The following is an 18,889-nucleotide window of genomic DNA, read 5'->3' as shown; positions in this document are numbered from 1 at the left end:
ACCTCGGGTCGTTCTCCCTAGGAATTACAATAAAGTGTTCTTGTTATTGGTTATGAGATATTTTGGGGTTTCTGGGATAAGAGACAAGAAATATAAATGACAAAGGAAATAAACTAACAATAAAGGTTTTGGCAAGGTTTAGTGGTCAAGGATCTCTATCCTAATCACTAACCACAACATGAGAATTGGCAAGGATCAATCCCATTAAGTCATCCTCTAACTAGTAGTAAAGGAAAGTCAAATGAGCTATATCAATCCAAGTCCATAAGTCCTAGTTCTCCACCAATTCAATTAGTGAGATCTAGAGTCAATGGCTCCCAATCATCAATTACTTGGACATTAGTAACTCAAGAGTTCCTAAGTTACCTTCCCAAGCCAAGAGCATAAAATTCTACTCTAAAATTCAACCAAGCATTTTATCAAACACTTGGAAGGCATAAAAGGAAAGCATAGTAAAATTGCAAGGAAAGTAAATCTACACTACTCAATTGCAAGGAATTAAACAACAACAAATCAAATCAACAAATAAAGGAACATGAATCATAAATTGCATTAAAGGAAAATGGAAGAACACAAGTGCATCAACATGAAAGTAGAGAATTACATGAATTAAAAGCAAAATTAGAGAGAGGAAAGGTAGAAGAAGAAGAATTACAGAGAGAAAAGTAAATCAAAGCATGAAATTAAACTAGATCTAAGAGATTCTAATCTAGATCTAACCTAATCCTAATCCTAGAGAGAAGTGAGAGCTTCTCTCTCCAAAACTAACTTTCCCTCCAAAACTAATCTAAAACTACACTAGTGTCTAAAGTGTGTCATCCCTCTTCAATCCTTGGGTTAAATATCATCAGAAATGAGTTGGATTGGGCCCACGAGGCTTCTAAAATTGCTGGCCACGAGTTACATTAAGTAAATCATGTGCAACCATCAGCACATATGCGTATTATGCGTATGTGCACCCTTAAACGCGATGCAACTATGGCAAATCTTATAACATTTCGAAGCCCCAGATGTTAGCTTTCCAACGCAACTAGAACCGCATCATTTGGACCTTTGTCGCTCAAGTTATTATCGATTAAGTGCGAAGAGGTCGGCTTGACAGCTTTTGCGATTCCTTCATTTCTTCATGAGTTCTCCATTTTTACATGCTTTTCCTTCATTCCCTTGATCCAATCTTTGCTTCCTAAATCTGAAATCACTTAACAAACATATCAAGGCATCTAATGGAATTGAGGTGAATTAAATTTAGCTATTCTAAGTCCTAAAAAGCATGTTTTCACTCTTAAGCATAATTAAAGGAGAAGTTATAGAACCATGTTATTTCATTGAATAAATATGGAAAAATATGATAAAACCCTCTAAATTCAACACAAGATAAACTCTAAAAATTGGCTTTATCAAACACTACATCCAGAGTGTTATGTTTTCCCTACTGAACATTTCTGTCTCTGTTCTGACTGCTGCACATGATCATGAACCTAAAGAAATAATTTACAGAAGAAAAAACAAATTAAAAGAAATAAAAATAACTAATTAGGGTTGGGTTGCCTCCCAAGAAGCACTTCTTTAATGTCATCAGCTTGATGGACAGCTCCTTTCAAGGAAGAAGATAGTCATAGAGGAATAAATTCGTACTCCTTACTGGGAGCTTCCTTCCTGTGCTCTCATGGAATAGCATAATACGCTCAGGAGACAGGATCTTTTTCACTGCCTGAGGCAGGGTTGGGCTTGCAGCAATATGCTGGTGTCCTTTTTTGTCACTTATCTCTTCCATGGTGAAAAGCCTTCATTAGGGATATTTTTATTTTTCCATCCACTATGTATCTTCCTTTTGGGGCCTTCCTCCTTTGTGGAACTTACGTTTGGTCTTATGAGGGATTGAATTGGTTTCATCCAAGGGAGGATGCTTGAATGCTGAATCCTTTATGCAAGTGCTTCCCTTATCAGGGTGTAATGGAGGGTGAAGAACCTTGAACACCATCCAATCCTTATGCAAGGTAATCCTTGTTTTTTGTGCCTCTTGGATTCCCAACTTCTTCATCACAGATGAAGGTATCAGATTTAAACTAAAGCCAAGATCATACAAGGCTTTGTCAAAAGTTAGCTTTCTTTTAGTCCATAGGATCTGAAAGTTCCCTGGCTCTGGCATCTTCCTAGGCAGCTCATTCTGAATTAGGATATTGTACTTTTCAGTAAAAACCTCTATTCCATCTCCCCTTAGGTTTGATGATTAGACTTTTGTGTGGTTTAGAATTCACAAATAAAATCTCGTTGCAATATAGTTTCTAAACCAAAAATAGTCCTTTCATACAAAAATTGTGTTTGTCACAAGTAACAAACCCCTAAATTTATAAACCAAAGTATTTAACCTCGGGTTGTTCTCCGTAGGAATTACAATAAAGTGTTCTTGTTATTGGTTATGAGATATTTTGGGGTTTTTTGATAAGAGGCATGAAAAGTTAATGGTAATAAAAATAAACTAACAACTAAAGAGGTCTTGGCAAGGTTTGGTAGTCAATGATCTCTATCCTAATCACTAACCACAACATGAGAATTGGCAAGGACCAACCCCACTAAGTTAACCCCTAACTAACAGTAGAGGGAAGTCAAGTGAGCTATGTCAATCCAAGTCCATAAGTCCTAGTTCTCCACCAAATCAATTAGTGAGATCTAGAGTTAATGGCTCCCAATCGTCAATCACTTGGACATTAGTAACTCAAGAGTTCCTAAGTTACCTTCCCAAGCAAAGAGTACTAAAATCTATTCTAAAATCCAACCAAGCATTTCATCAAACAATTGGAAGGCACAAAAGAAAAGCATAGTAAAATGTGCAAGGAAAGTAAATCTACACTACTCAATTGCAAGAAATTAAACAACAATAAATCAAATGATCAATAAAGGAACATGAAAACATAAATTGCATTGAAATGAAAATAGAAGAAATAAAAGTGCATGAATATAAAAGTAAAGGATTACAAGAATTAAATGTTAAACTAGAGAGAGGAAAGGTAGAAGAAGAGGAATTGCAAAAGAAAAAGTAAATCAAAGCATGAAATTAACCTAGATCTAAGAATTCCTAATCTAGATCTAACCTACTCCTAATTCTAGAAAGAAGAGAGAGCTTCTCTCTCTAGAAACTAACTAAAAGCATAATAAAACTAAATTAATGACTAGATGTCTCATCCCTCTTCAATCCTTGGGTTAAATAGCATAAGAAATGAGTTGGATTGGGCCCACAAGGCTTTAGAATTCGCTGGCCACGTATTGCTTTAAGTGGATCATATGGCAATAACGATGCATGCGTGTATAGAGCGCGTACGCGTCACCATACGTGTAGCAACTATGACAAATCTTATATCGTTGCGAAGCCCCGAATGTTAGCTTTCCAATGTAACTGAAACTGCATCATTTGGACCTTTGCAGCTCAAGTTATGGTCGATTAAGTGCGAAGAGGTCGGCTTGACAGCTTTTGTGATTCCTTCATTTCTTCATGAGTTCTCTATTTTTACATGCTTTTCCTTCATTCCCTTGATCCAATATTTGCCTCCTAAATCTGAAATCACTTAACAAACATATCAAGGCATCTAATGGAATCAAAGGTAAATCAAGATTAAAGAATTAAGGGCCTAAAAAGCATGTTTTCACACTTAAGCACAAATTAGGAGACAATCATGAAACCATGCTATTTCATTGAATAAATGTGGGAAAAGATGATAAAACCCTCTAAATTCAACACAAGATAATCCCTACAAATGGGGTTTATCAAGGTCTTTCTTTTCAAATACCTCTGTAAAGAGATAATGACTTTCAGCTTCTTGAATGCTGCTTTGAGATGAGCCAGTTGCTCATCTTCTGGTTCTGTTTACATGCCTAGGAAAGGCAGCTCTTGAGGTTTTTTCACCTCTGTAAGGGCGAGCTCTGTGATCATCACAGGCTCCTCTTACATGCCCAGAGAAGAATTAACTTCTCTTCTCTAGGGGCGTGCTTAATGGCATCCTCAGGATCCACCTGGATCTTAATTGCCTTCAGTCCCTCAGTAGCAGGCTCCTGAGGTTCGTCCTCTTTGGTGAAGACTACTGTCTCACCTTCATTTAAGGTCTCCATGTCTAGAACTTCTGTCCTAACTGGGGTCTCCTCACAGGAGTATAAGTGCTGGTTATTGGCAGCTATCTCAATGAGCTCATATGCCTCTTCATGTGTCTCTATAAAGAACAGAGGACTATTTGCAAAGTGATATACTATCTTCCTGGCTATCTCAGAGATTGCTTCATAGAAGATCATTGTCTTGCCCCATCCTGAGAACATATAAGGAGGGCAATTCCTGAACATCATCTTGTACCTCTCCCAAGCATCATGGAGAGACTTACTCTCCTTCTACCTGAAGGTCTGAATATCGGTCACTAGCTTAGTTAATCTCTGTGAGGGAGAGAACCTATTCAGAAAATTGTTAACAACGTTATCCCAGGTGTTCGCAACTTCTCTAAGTTCCATATGCCACCATTCATTTGCTTGAGCACTCAGAGCAAATGGGAAGAGTTTTAGCCTGGGGGCTTGATGACCGGAATTCACTCCCCATATAAAATGAATCCGTTCTTTGGGAAGCGCATCAAAATTATTGTCAAGTAATAACCCATAATGGAGTGGGATTGAATCCATAGAGATTGGTATAATTGAGCAATTTTAATTAGTGGGTGAATTTAGTTAAGCTAACCAATGTAAGGATATTGAGTGCAGAAACTTAAACAGCAGAATTGTAAATAGCTCAAAAATAAACGAAAGCAATAAAGTGCAGAGAAGTAAATAGCAAGAATGTAAAGAACAGAAATATAAATGACTGAATTGTAAATGGGAATGGGAAATAGCAAAATGCAAAAGAAAGCTATAAAGAATGTGGAAGATGAAAATAGGGGAAATTCATTGTGATTAGGAGATGTTGCTCTCTTTGGATTAAATTCAGCTCATCTCATCTTCAATTATGCAACTCATTAACCTCTTGGCAATCATGATTGATTGAACCCCAATCCCTTGGTGATTCAATCTCTCAAATATTGATAATCAGCCAATTCCTTGGTCTAATTTCTCATGAAGAGAGATATGCTTGGTCCCTGATTATACCACACATCCTCAGAGATCCAAATAGTGGGTGGATTATATGTCACCATATCTAATCCCAAAACCCATATCTACTCAATTGTGAGAAGGGATTTTCAAGCATGGTTTCATGTTTCCTTTTCCAAGGTTCACATGAAACCCATTTTGCATTCAACCTCTTTCCCAAGATGATTGAACACTAGCATGAAGAATGAAATTCCTTCTAGCAAATCAAAGAGAAGATGAAGAGAAGAAGAAAATCACTATCATTAATCCATCAAGTACAACAGAGCTCCCTCTCCCAGTGAGAGGGAGTCTAGCTACTCATAGCTTAGAGAAAAGTACAAGAGATGGAAGAGAAGAAGTGAAGTGTAAAAGTAAAACAAAAACTTGCCAATCAAAAAATAACTTCCGAACCCCCTTTTCAATACTTCTAGGGGTTATTTATACTACTCCTATCACTAGAATTAGGAAAATACAAAAGAGAAAAGAAAATTACAGTTGGAAGGAAAAGGAAAACTCATAAAACGTGACCCTTTAGCTTGGCGTGTCGCTGGCATTTGAGTGGCGTGCCACGCCTAGCCACTAAGTTTGGCTTGGCGCGCCACGCCCAGCTCCTCAAGTGGCACGCCCTTTTCATTACATTCCTTGGCGTGCCACATCTTCGAGCCCAAGTGGCACGCCCAGGGTCTTCTCAACATTGGTTAGCCTGGCGTGTGGTGCACGAAATCGTGATTCACACTTTTCACAACTCTGCACAACTAACCAGCAAGTGCACTGGGTCGTCCAAGTAATACCTTACGTGAGTAAGGGTCAATCCCACGGAGATTATCGACTTGAAGCAAGCTATGGTCATCTTGTAAATCTCAGTCAGGCAGATTCAAATGGTTATGAGGTTTTGATAATTAAAAGATAAATAAAACATAAAATAAAATAAAGATACTTATGTGATTCATTGGTGGGAATTTTAGATAAGCGTTTGGAGATGCTTTGTTGCTTCTGAACCTCTGGTTTCCTATTGTCTTCTTCTAATCATGCGTGCTCCCTTCCATGGCAAGCTGTATGATCCTCTCGGATGAAAAATACCAGGTACGATCTCTGCACGGCTAATCAACTGTCAGAATTCTCGTCTCGGATGAAAAATACCAAGTATAGCTTCCGCACGTTTAATCATCTGTCGGTTCCCACTAGCGTCGGAATAGGACCCTTGTCCTTTTGCACCCTCGTCTCGGATGAAAAATACCAAGTTTAAAGCTCGTCACAGTCATCACTTCCCGGATCCTACTTGGAATACCACAGACAAGGTTTAAACTTTCCGGATCCCAAGAATGCTGCCAATGATTCTAGCCTATACCACGAAGATACTAATCTCACGGACTCAATTCGTGTATTAGATATCCAAGAGATATGCACTCAAGCTGTCGCCTATGACTACGTTGAGCTCAGATAGAACGGAAGTGGTTGTCAGGCACGCGTTCATTGAATTGAGAATAATGATGAGTGTCACGAATCATATCATTCTCCAGATTGAAGTACGAGTGAGTATCTTAGAATAGAATCAAGCGTGATTGAATAGAAAACAGTAGTAATTGCATTAATTCATGAAGAACAACAGAGTTCCACACCTTAATATATTGGGTGTAGAAACTCCACCGTAGAAAATACATAAGTGAAAAAGGTCTAGGCATGGCCATGAGGCCAGCCTCCAATGTCTAAGATGATAAAGTTCATCCAAAGATGTTCCTAGATGTGAATACAATAGTAAAAAGTACTATTTATACTAAACTAGTAACTTAGGATTACAGAAAATGAGTAACTAAGTGCAGATAGTGTAGAAATCCACTTCCGGGGCCCACTTGGTGTGTGCTTGGGCTGAGCATTGAGCTTTACATGTGCATAGGCCATCCTTGGAGTTAAACGCCAGCTTGGGTGCCTGTTTGGGCGTTTTACGCCAGTTGTAGTGCCAGTTCTGGTGTTTTACGCTAGAAAGTTTTAGGCTGACATTTAGCACCAGTTTGGGCCATCAAATCTCGAGCAAAGTATGGACTATTATATATTGTTGGAAAGTCGAAGATGTCTAATTTCCAACGCAATTAAGAGCGCTCCAATTGAGCTTCTGTAGCTTCATAAATTCCACTTCGAGTGTAGGAGGGTCAAAATCCAACAGCATCTGCAGTCCTTTTTCAGCCTCTGAATAAGATTTTTGCTCAGGTCCCTCAATTTCAGCCAGAAAATATCTGAAATCACAGAAAAATACATAAACTCATAGTAGAGTCCAGAAATGTAATTTTTGCATAAAAACTAATAAAAATATAATAAAAAGTAACTAAAACATACTAAAAACTATATAAAAACAATGCCAAAAAGGGTATAAATTATCCGCTCATCAGCGTGCCATGCCTTCGGACCCAAGTGGCACGCCCAGGGTCTTCTTAAACATTTGGTTAGCCTGGCGTGCCATGCCTTCGAGCCCAAGTGGCACGCCCAGGGTATGTCTTCTTGCTCTCTTCCCTGGAAATTTGAACTGGCGGGGCACGCCCAGTAGGTGGCGTGCAACGCCCATTGTGTTCACTTCATCTTCCTCTCTTGAGTTTAATACTGGTCTGCCACGCCCAGTAGGTAGCGTGCGACGCCCACAAGAAACCTTCTTAACATTTCTGGAAAACATAACTGGCGTGCCACGCCCAGTAGGGGGCGTGCCATGCCCATGTATGATGTGCATGGTTCCTTGTTCCAGTAGCTGGCGTGCCACGCCCGGCATTCAAGTGGCACGCCCAGTCTTCTTCTTCTTTATTTGCTGAAGCTGGCGTGCCATGCCTTCGACATCAAGTGGCACGCCCAAGTCAAATATTATAGATAGCGTGCCATGCCTGAGACTCAAGTGGCACGCCCAAGTCAAGGATGATAGCTGGCGTGCCACGCCTTCAATACCAAGTGGCACGCCCAAGTGTTTGGACCTTCACCTCCTCCTTTGGAAACTTGTACTGGCGTGCCACACCTTGGTGTTCAAGTGGCATGCCCATGTTGGTGTGACTCCTTCAAGCCTGGCGCGCCACGCCCAAGTCCTCACGTGGCACGCCCAAGTGTTGGGGTAGAGTTGGCGTGTCATGCCTTCGATACCAAGTGGTACGCGCAGTGTGTGTCCCCTTCTGTATTAGTGAACCGGCATGCCACGCCCACAAGTTCAAGTGGCACGCCCATGGATTGAGTTATTCTTAGATGGATTGAGACCTGACCTTAAGGAAATGCATTCATTGCCATGGATAAGGGTTAAGTGTTAACTCATCCATGAATCTTATTGTTCTTATGTTATAATGAATTCCTAGACTCTTGAGGATTCTTTCAAGTATTTGCCATAGGGGCCCTTTCTATTGATTGTCACCTTGAAGTAGTAAGAATTGTTCCTTTTTATTTTCATTTCTCTTTTCAATTGGCCACGACTCTAAGTGTTTTGTCTTCAAGACGACCCTTTAGATTAGGCTTTCAATTAGCACTCCCAAACCAGTTGGTTTTAGGGTACTAGGTGTTGAGACACCCCTAAGAATTTACTTGCCCAGGTCTCTCTTCTTGACACATCTTCACCACAAGCATCTACTAGGATCTTAGGATCTTTTGAGCTATTTGTTTCTTTCTTTTATCCTAGTAGTTGATGCTCAGAGCCTTCGGTCTTTTGCTTACTACTTCATGATTCTATGGATATTCAAGAGTCATCCTTAGCATCTACTTGTCAAATCTTCTAAGTCTAATTGTTCATTATGACTTATTTTCTTTCAAATTCATTCAAGGTTCTATACTTAGTTCCTTACCTCTTGGTTCTGAATGTTCTTATTTGGTCTTAGTCTATTTACTCTTGTTTTTGCAACAACTCACCATTGACTCATATGAAAACAAACTACTTTTTATTGATGCTAATGAAATTTGAACAACATTGCATTTTCTTTCTTCAAATTTAAAGCATAGAAGTAACGGACTCATAAACAAAATACTTCAAAACCTAAGGAAATTAAAGCAACAATTACTGCAACTACTATCAAACTACTAACAGAAATTCAGAATTTTAAACTTTTTAACCATGGGACTCAACAACCTTTGATTCTTGGAGCAGCTTTCTCCTTATGTGCTTGTTGATGTTGGTGGGTAGTTCTCCAATAGCTTTGAAATTGGCTATATCTGCAAATTAGGGAGCTTATTGGATCATCATCAACTGCTCATCAGGAAAGCTCTCATTCACTGCAAGTTGGTATGCTTCATCTTCTTCTTGTGGGATTCTTGATAAGTGGTCAGACACCTTGTTCTCTGCTCCACTTCTATCCTTGATTTCAATATTGAATTCTTGGAGTAGCAAGATCCACCTTATTAATTTAGGCATGGACTCTTGTTTGGTAAGCAAATATTTGAGGGCTGTATGGTCAGTAAACACAATGACTTTAGAACCAATAAGATATGATCTAAACTTATCAAATGCAAAAACTATAGTACGAAGTTCCTTCTCTGTAGTGGTGCAGTTCCCTTGATTCTCATTGAGAACTTTGCTAGCATAATAAATAACATGCACCAACTTATCCCTCCTCTGTCTTAAAACAGCACCAATAGCAAAGTCTGATGCATCACACATAAGTCCAAAGGGTAAATCCCAGCTAGGTGGTGCTATGATAGGTGCAGAGGAAAGTTTGTTTTCAAGGTCATCAAAGGCTAACATGCATTCTCTATCAAATATAAAAGGTACATTAGAGACAAGTAACTTACTTAGAGGTATGGCAATCTTTGAAAAATCTCTAATAAACCTTTTATAAAATCCAGCAAGTCCTAGGAAACTTCTAATTTCTTTGACATTGGAAGGTGGGGGCAATTTTTCAATTACTTCCACCTTGGCCTTGTCCACCTCTATGCCTTTCTTAGAAATTTTGTGACAAAGAACCACCCCTTCTGTGATCATAAAGTGACACTTTTCCCAGTTTAAAACTAGGTTGATTTCCTGGCATCTCTTTAGCACCAAGGCAAGGTGGTGCAAGCACTTAGAATATGAATCACCAAATATAGAAAAGTTATCCATAAATACTTCAATAAATCTTTCAATCATGTCAGAAAATATGGAGAGCATGCACCTTTGGAATGTTGCAGGTGCATTGCACAATCCAAAGGGCATTTTCCTATAAGCAAAGACACCGTAAGGACAAGTAAAGGAGGTCTTCTCTTGGTCTTTGGGGTCTACAACTATTTGGTTGTAGCCAGAGTATCTGTCCAAGAAGCAGTAATATTCATGTCCGGTAAGTCTTTTTAGCATCTGGTCCATGAAAGGCAAAGGAAAGTAGTCCCTCCTGGTGGCTTCATTGAGCTTCGTATAATCTATGCACATGCGCCAGCCAGTCACTGTTCTTGTTGGTATCAATTCATTCTTATCATTTGGTACAATAGTGATTCCTCCCTTCTTAGGGACTACTTACACTGGGCTTACCCAAGGGCTGTCTGAGATTGGGTAGATCACCTCTGCTTGCCATAACTTCAACAATTCTTTTTGGACCACTTCATTCATTGTTGAGTTTAGCCTTCTTTGTTGCTGTCTTGAGGATTTGGCACCTTCCTCAAGGAGAATTTTATGCATACACATTGAAGGACTAATCCCCTTCAGATCTGCAAGTGTCAATCCTACAGCATCCTTGTGCTGCTTCAGCACATGTATAAGCTCCTCTTCTTGTTCCTCACTCAAGTTTGAATTGATGATTGCTGGGTATATGCTGTTGTCACCCAAGTAGGCATACTTCAAGGTTGGAGGTAGGGTTTCAATTCTAGTTTTGGTGCCTCTACTTCCTTGTTACTTGTGTGGTTCAACATGATTGAATCTTCCATGGTTTCTTGTGGTAGTTATCCACCTGATGCTTGTTGCTCTAGCTCCATAGCTTATTTACCTTGTTCTTTTTCCAAAACTCCTTGAACTATCTTTTTTCCATTGTGTCCATCATCATGCATTCACCAATGGATTCCTTTGGGTAGCTCATTTCTTTGAAAATATTAAACACCATTCTCTCTTCATGCAGTCTCAAGACTAACTCTCCCTTTTGAACATCAATTATAGCTCCCACAGTAGCTAGGAATGGCCTTCCTAGGATGATTGATGTGTTAGCCTCTTCCTCCATGTCAAGCACAACAAAATCAGCTGGAAAGATAAACTCTCCTACTTTTACCAACAAATCTTCTACCACCCCATGAGGGAATTTGAATGTCCTATCAGCTAATTGAAGGGCCATTCTAGTAGGTATAGCCTCTTCTATCCTCATTCTTTTCATCATGGCTAAGGACATGAGGTTGATGCTAGCTCCCAAATCACACAATGCTTTCTCAATGTTGATATCCCCTATGATGCAAGGAATTTGGAAGCTTCCAGGATCTTTCATCTATTGGGGAAGCTTCTTTTGTATGATGGAACTACATTCCTTTGTAAGCACTATGGTTTCCTTTTCACCCTAGTTTCTCTTCCTTGTCATGAGCTCCTTTATGAATTTGGCATAGAGTAGCATTTGCTCTAATGCCTCAGCAAATGGTATGTTAATTTGGAGCTTCTTAAAAATCTCTAGGAACCTAGAAAATTGGCTGTCCTTCCATCCTTCCTCAACCTTTGTGGATAGGGTGCTTTTGGTACATAAGACTTTAGGACTTGCTTTGGTGGAGATGGTGCAGGAATCTCTTCTTCCTTCTTAATTTTAGGCTCAGTTGCAACGTCCTCTTCTTGCTTGCCTTGGCTTGGGGGTACTTCATCCACTACCTTCCCACTTCTTAATGTGATGGCCTTGCATTCCCCTATTGGGTTGACCATGGTGTCACTAGGGAATGTATGTGTGGGCATTGGTACTTGTTTAGAAAAGCTCCCAAATAGTGCTTCCAATTTAGAAATTGCTGCCCATTGATTTCTTATGTTGGATCTGACCTCCTCTTGGATTGCATCTATCTTTTTGTCGGCTTGCGCTTGTGTCTCTGAAACCGTGGAAACGGTCTCTGTTAGTTGTGCTATAGCAGCCTCCAATCTTGCAAAGTTGCTGCTGATATCACATGGTTGCATGATTAAGGATGATGCATCTTGAGGGTAGTTATTGTATGGTTGTTAGTGGGGTGGTATGGTGCATTTTGTGAGTTATGGTAAGGTCTATTGTTTGAGTGATTGTTGGAGTTGTGGTTGTTATATTGGTTAGAGTGGTATGGTTTGTGGTCTTGATTGTGGTTCTGTTGGTTTCTCCACCCAAAATTTGGGTGGTTCTTCCAACCTGGGTTGTATGTCTTGGCATTGGGATCATATGGTGGTCAAGAGAAATTTTTCAGGTAGTTGGCTTGCTCACATTCATCTTCAACTACTGGATTCTCTTCCTCTTATGGAGGTGCTTAAGCTTGAACAGCTGAGACTTGGTTCTTCTCTATTTGCTTGGTCAAGGCTGCTAGTTGAGCTATGATCATCTTGTTTTGAGCTAACAGAATATGCATGGAATTGAGCTCCATTACTCATCTCTTTTAAGTTCTGTCAGAGGCATAGAAATACTCATTGCTGGCCACAGTTTCTATGATGTCTATGGCTTTTTAATGGTCTTTTTCTTGTTGAAGGAAACTCCAGAAGAATGGTCTAGGGCCTTTTTTCACTTATATGATAACCCCTCATAGAAGATGTGCAATTGCACCCACTCATTAAACATATCAGGAGGGCACTGATGAGCGGATAATTTATACGGTTTTTGGCATTGTTTTTAGTATGTTTTTAGTAGAATCTAGTTACTTTGAGGGATGTTTTCATTAGTTTTTATGTTAAATTCACATTTATGGACTTTACTATGAGTTTGTGTGTTTTTCTGTGATTTCAGGTATTTTCTGGCTGAAATTGAGGGACTTGAGCAAAAATCAGATTCAGAGGTTGAAGAAGGACTGCTGATGTTGTTGGATTCTGACCTCACTGCACTCAAAGTGGATTTTCTGGAGCTACAGAACTCGAAATGGCGCGCTTCCAATTGCGTTAGAAAGTAGACATCCAGGGATTTCCAGCAATGTATAATAGTCCATACTGTGCCCAAGTTTAGATGACGCAAACAGGCGTTCAACGCCAGCTCTCTGCCCAATTCTGGAGTTCAACGCCAGAAAGGGATCAAAAACCAGAGTTGAACACCAGAAATGGATCAAAACCTGGCGTTCAACTCCACAAATGACCTCTGCACGTGGAAAGTTAAAGCTCAGCCCAAGCACACACCAAGTGGGCCCCGGAAGTGGATTTATGCATCAATTACTTACTTCTGTAAACCCTAGTAGCTAGTTTATTATAAATTGCACCTTTTACTATTGTATTAGACATCTTTTGATCATCTTAGGATCTTAGGATCATCTTTGGACGCCTGGTTCTGAGATCAGAGGGGCTGGCCATTCGGCCATGCCTGGACCTTTCATTTATGTATTTTTAACGGTAGAGTTTCTACACTCCATAGATTAAGGTGTGGAGCTCTGCTGTTCCTCAAAGATCAATGCAAAGTACTACTGTTTTCTATTCAATTCATCTTATTTCGCTTCTAAGATATTCATTTGCTCTTCAACCTGAATGTGATGAACGTGACAATCATCATCATTCCCTATGAACGCGTGCCTGACAACCACTTCCGTTCTACCTTCGACTGAATGAGTATCTCTTAGATCTCTTAATCAGAATCTTCGTGGTGTAAGCTAGAATGATGGCGGCATTCAAGAGAATCTAGAAAGTCTAAACCTTGTCTGTGGTATTCCGAGTAGGATTCAATGATTGAATGACTGTGACGAGCTTCAAACTCGCGATTGCTGGGCGTAGTGACAGACGCAAAAGGATAGTAAATCCTATTCTAGCATGATCGAGAACCGACAGATGAATAGCCGTGCCGTGACAGGGTGCGTTGACCATTTTCACTGAGAGGATAGGATGAAACCATTGACAAGGGTGATGCCACCATACGATTAGCCGTGCCGTGACAGGGAATTTGGATCATTTTTCCGAGAGAAGACCGAAAGTAGCCATTGACAGTGGTGATGTATCACATAAAGCCAGCCATGGAAAGGAGTAAGACTGATTGGATGAAGATAGCAGGAAAGCAGAGGTTCAGAGGAACGAAAGCATCTCTATTCGCTTATCTGAAATTCTCACCAGTGAATTACATAAGTATTTCTATCCCTATTTTATTAATTTCGAAAACCCCATTACTATTTTATATCCGCCTGACTGAGATTTACAAGGTAACCATAGCTTGCTTCATACCAACAATCTCCGTGGGATTCGACCCTTACTCACGTAAGGTATTACTTGGACGACCCAGTGCACTTGCTGGTTAGTTGTGCGAAGTTGTGAACCATGGTATTGGCATCATGTTTTTGGCGCCATTACCAGGGAAAGAAAGAGCGATGAATTTTACATAATTAAAGTGTAATCACAATTTCTGCGCACCAAGTTTTTGGCACCGTTGCCGGGGATTGTTCGTGTTTGGACAACTGACGGTTCATCTCGTTGCTCAGATTAGGTAATTTTCTTTTTGTTTTCTTTTCAAAAATTTTTCAAAAAAAATTCTTTCAAAAATTTTTCCTTTGTTTTCGAAAAAAAAACTTTTTAAAATAAAAATGTTTTCAAAAAAAGATTTTATTCAAAATTTTTAAAGAATGAATTCCAGTGTTTCATGAAGCATGTGAAGCCTGGCTGGCTGTAAAGCCATGTCTAAATTCTTTTGGACTGAGGCCTCCACTCATAAGTATATGAAGTTGGATGAAATATCAGCTGTTGTATACATGAGAGGTATCTATGTTTGCTGAAGCTTGGCTGGCCATTGGCCATGTCTAGTGTTTTGGACCGGAGCTTTCATTGAAAGCTTGGCTGGCTTGTGAGCCATGTCTAATTCCTGGACTGAAGCTTTAGACTAACATGGCAAGATTCCTGAAATTCATATTAAAAATTTTGGAATCCTTATTTTTTTTTCTTTTCTTTTTCAAAATAATTTTCGAAAATTTTAAAATAAAAATCCAAAAAATTAGAAAATCATAAAAATCAAAAATATTTTTCTGTTTCTTGTTTGAGTCTTGAGTCATGTTATAAGTTTGGTGTCAATTGCATGTGCATCTTGCATTTTTTCGAAAATTCTCATGCATTCATAGTGTTCTTCATGATCTTCAAGTTGTTCTTGGTAAGTCTTCTTGTTTGATCTTCGCATTTGCATGTTTTGTGTCTTTTCTTGTTTTTCATATGCATTCTTGAATTTTTAGTGTCTAAGAATTAAAGAATTCTAAGTTTGGTGTCTTGCATGTTTTCCTTGCATTAAAAATTTTTCAAAAATATGTTCTTGATGTTCATCATGATCTTCATAGTGTTCTTGGTGTTCATCTTGACAGTCATAGCATTCTTGCATGCATTCATTGTTTTGATCTAAAAATCTCATGCATTGCATCATTTTCATGTTTTTCTCTCTCATCATTCAAAATTCAAAAATTAAAAAAAAAATCTTTCCTTTTTTTCTCTCATCAAATTCGAAAATTGAGTTGACTTTTTCAAAAATTTTTAAAAAATCAAGTTGTTTCTTATGAGTCAAATCAAATTTTCAATTTGAAAATCTTATCTTTTTCAAAATCTTTTTCAAAAATCAAATCTTTTTCATTTTTCTTAATTATTTTTGAAAATTTTAAAAATATTTTTCAAAAATCTTTTTCTTATTTTTGTATCAAATTTTCAAAAATAACAATAACAATTAATGTTTTGATTAAAAAATTTTAAGTTTGTTACTTACTTGTTAAGAAAGATTCAAACTTTAAGTTCTAGAATCATATCTTGTGATTTCTTATGAATCAAGTCATTAATTGTGATTTTAAAAATCAAATATTTTTCAAAACTAATTTCAATCATATCTTTTCAAAAATATCTTCTTATCTTATCTTTTTAAAAAATTTGATTTCAAAATATCTTTTCTAACTTCCTAACCTCTTATCTTTTCAAAATTTGTTTCAACTAACTAACTAACTTTTTGTTTGCTTCTTACCTTTTTCAAAACTACCTAACTAACTCTCTCTCTCTAATTTTCGAAAATATCTCCCTCTTTTTCAAAATTTCTTTTTAAGTAACTAATTATATTTTTTTATTTGAATTTTCGAAAAACTACTAACCTTTTTCAAAACTATTTTCGAAAATCACTAACTCTTTTTCAAAAATTATTTTCGAAAATCCTTCTCCCTCATCTCCTTCTATTTATTTATTCATCTACTAACATCTCTTCCTCACATCACCAAAAATCCGAACCCCCTCTCTCTCTCTGAGTTCAGATTTTCTTCTTCTTTTCTTCTACTAACACAAGGACCTCTATACTGTGATATAAAGGATCCATATTATTATTATTATTTTCTCTGTGCCCTCTTCTTTGTCATATGAGCAGGAGCAAGGACAAGAACATTCTTGTTGAAGCAGATCCAGAACCTGAAAAGACTCTGAAGAGAAAATTAAGAGAAGCTAAATTACAACAATCCAGAGATAACCTTTCAGAAATTTTCGAACAGGAAGAGGAGATGGCAGCCGAAAATAATAATAATGCAAGGAGGATGCTTGGTGACTTTACTGCACCTAATTCCAATTTACATGGAAGAAGCATCTCCATTCCTGCCATTGGAGCAAACAACTTTGAGCTGAAACCTCAATTAGTTTCTCTGATGCAGCAGAACTGCAAGTTTCATGGACTTCCATCTAAAGATCCTTTTCAGTTCTTAACTGAATTCTTGCAGATATTTGATACTGTTAAGACTAATAGAGTAGATCCTGAAGTCTACAGGCTCATGCTTTTCCCTTTTGCTGTAAGAGACAGAGCTAAAATATGGTTGGACTCTCAACCCAAAGACAGCCTGAACTCTTGGGATAAGCTGGTCACGGCTTTCTTAGCCAAGTTCTTTCCTCCTCAAAAGCTGAGCAAGCTTAGAGTGGATGTTCAAACCTTCAAACAAAAAGATGGTGAATCCCTCTATGAAGCTTGGGAAAGATACAAACAGTTGACCAAAAAGTGTCCTTCTGACATGCTTTCAGAATGGACCATCCTGGATATATTCTATGATGGTTTATCTGAATTAGCTAAGATGTCATTGGATACTTCTGCAGGTGGATCCATTCACCTAAAGAAAACGCGTACAGAAGCTCAAGAACTCATTGACATAGTTGCTAATAACCAGTTCATGTACACTTCTGAGAGGAATCCTGAGTAATGGGACGCCTATGAAGAAGGGAGTTCTTGAAGTTGATACTTTGAATGCCTGATGTGTGGAAAACGATCCAACACAAAACTCACCGGCAAGTGTACCGGGTCGCATCAAGTAATAATAACTCACATGAGTGAGGTCGATCCCACAGGGATTGAAGGATTGAGCAATTTTAGTTTAGTGGTTGATTTAGTCAAGCAAATCAAGATTTGGTTGAATGATTTGTGATTTGCAGAAGCTAAATTGCATGGAAAGTAAAGGGGGAAGGGGAAATTGCAGTAAATGAAAGAGTAGGAAAATAATTGTGCTGAATCTTAAAGAGCAAGTAAGGTAAATTGCAGAAACTTAGATTGCAAGAAATGTAAATAACTGAAGCTTAAAGTGCAAGAAATGTAAATTGCTTGAATCATAAAAGGAATTGGGAATGGGGATTGCAGAAATTAAACAAGCAAGAATAAATTGCAATAAACAGCAAAGCAATAGATAAATTGAATTGGAATGGATCTCTAACAGAAGAGTAAAATTGCTTTGAGAATTGTAAAGACAGAAAGGCAGTGCTTAATTTGCAGCAAAGTAAAAGAGGTTGAAGATCTCAGGGGTGGAAGAGACTAGATAACAAGTCTAGATCTCAAATCCTTCCTTGATCCAACAAGAATAATTGTAAAAGAAACTGAAAAGTAAATTGCAGAAGGAGTAGGAGATGAAGCAGTAAATGGAAACTGAAATTCAATTGTGCAGAAAAATTAAACAAGATCTCAAGGTTTGATTGAAACAGAAGTTCTTCAATTCTCCACCCAAGATCCAAAGCAAGAAAAATGAAAGAGTGCTCAAGCAAGAACCAAGAAGAAGAGAGAGCAATTCTCCTTCCAAGTTCTCAGAAATCTAAATTCAAAAGTTAAAAAGCTCAAAAATGAAAATGACCATTCAAAAGGAAGAATTCAAAGTAAAATCTAGCTCTCCTAATTACATCAAACTAACTCCTATTTATACACTTTCTATTCTTGGATTTTGGAATTTGGATGGGCTTTTGATTTGGTGAAGAAATGAATTAAGTTGGAGTTTTAATTTCATTTTCAGCCCAAGTTGCATCTCCCAGGGGAAAGCTCAGTTGGAAAACCCAACTTAGCTTTCAAGTGTGCTGCCCGTGTCATTTGATGCGCGTCCAGCCTTGGTTGTGTGCCAATTTTGTGCGCCAAAATGTGGAAGCTTGACCGTGTCATGGTGTGCATGACAAGCTCCCTTGTGAGCATTTGTTGTGCCAAAGAGTGGAAGGCTTGGGGAGAGTAATGCTCAGTTGGAAAAACCAACTGTGCTTTCTGATGACAAGTCATCCTAGCCCATTTTAGCTAGTCTTTTTCTTTTGTTTTCATTAGAATTATGCACTTTCTTAAGCTACAAGCAAGCTAATTGAGTAGATTTTCATGTTTCCCTTGATTGAACCAACCATATGTGAATTCATGCCATTTCATGAGGTTTTGAACTATATTTGTTGCATATTGTGGAAGATTGAATACCTCATGATTTTGAGCAAAACTTTGATTAGTTTGGTTGATCAATGATAGGTGAAGAAGGCTTGGAGAAAGGTTGAAGCAAA

General features: G+C 38.3%; 1 non-coding gene across 1 annotated transcript; it reads right to left on the bottom strand.

The window, feature by feature from the left end:
* Nucleotides 1-17,013: 17,013 nt before the first annotated feature.
* Nucleotides 17,014-17,121, bottom strand: LOC112752274 (small nucleolar RNA R71). Its single transcript, XR_003176720.1, has one exon. It is a non-coding gene; the product is annotated as a small nucleolar RNA R71 (small nucleolar RNA).
* Nucleotides 17,122-18,889: the final 1,768 nt, after the last annotated feature.

Source organism: Arachis hypogaea, chromosome 15 (genome assembly GCF_003086295.3).
Source record: "Arachis hypogaea cultivar Tifrunner chromosome 15, arahy.Tifrunner.gnm2.J5K5, whole genome shotgun sequence".
Lineage (NCBI taxonomy): Eukaryota > Viridiplantae > Streptophyta > Magnoliopsida > Fabales > Fabaceae > Arachis > Arachis hypogaea.
This window is presented reverse-complemented; position numbering and strand designations above follow the sequence as displayed.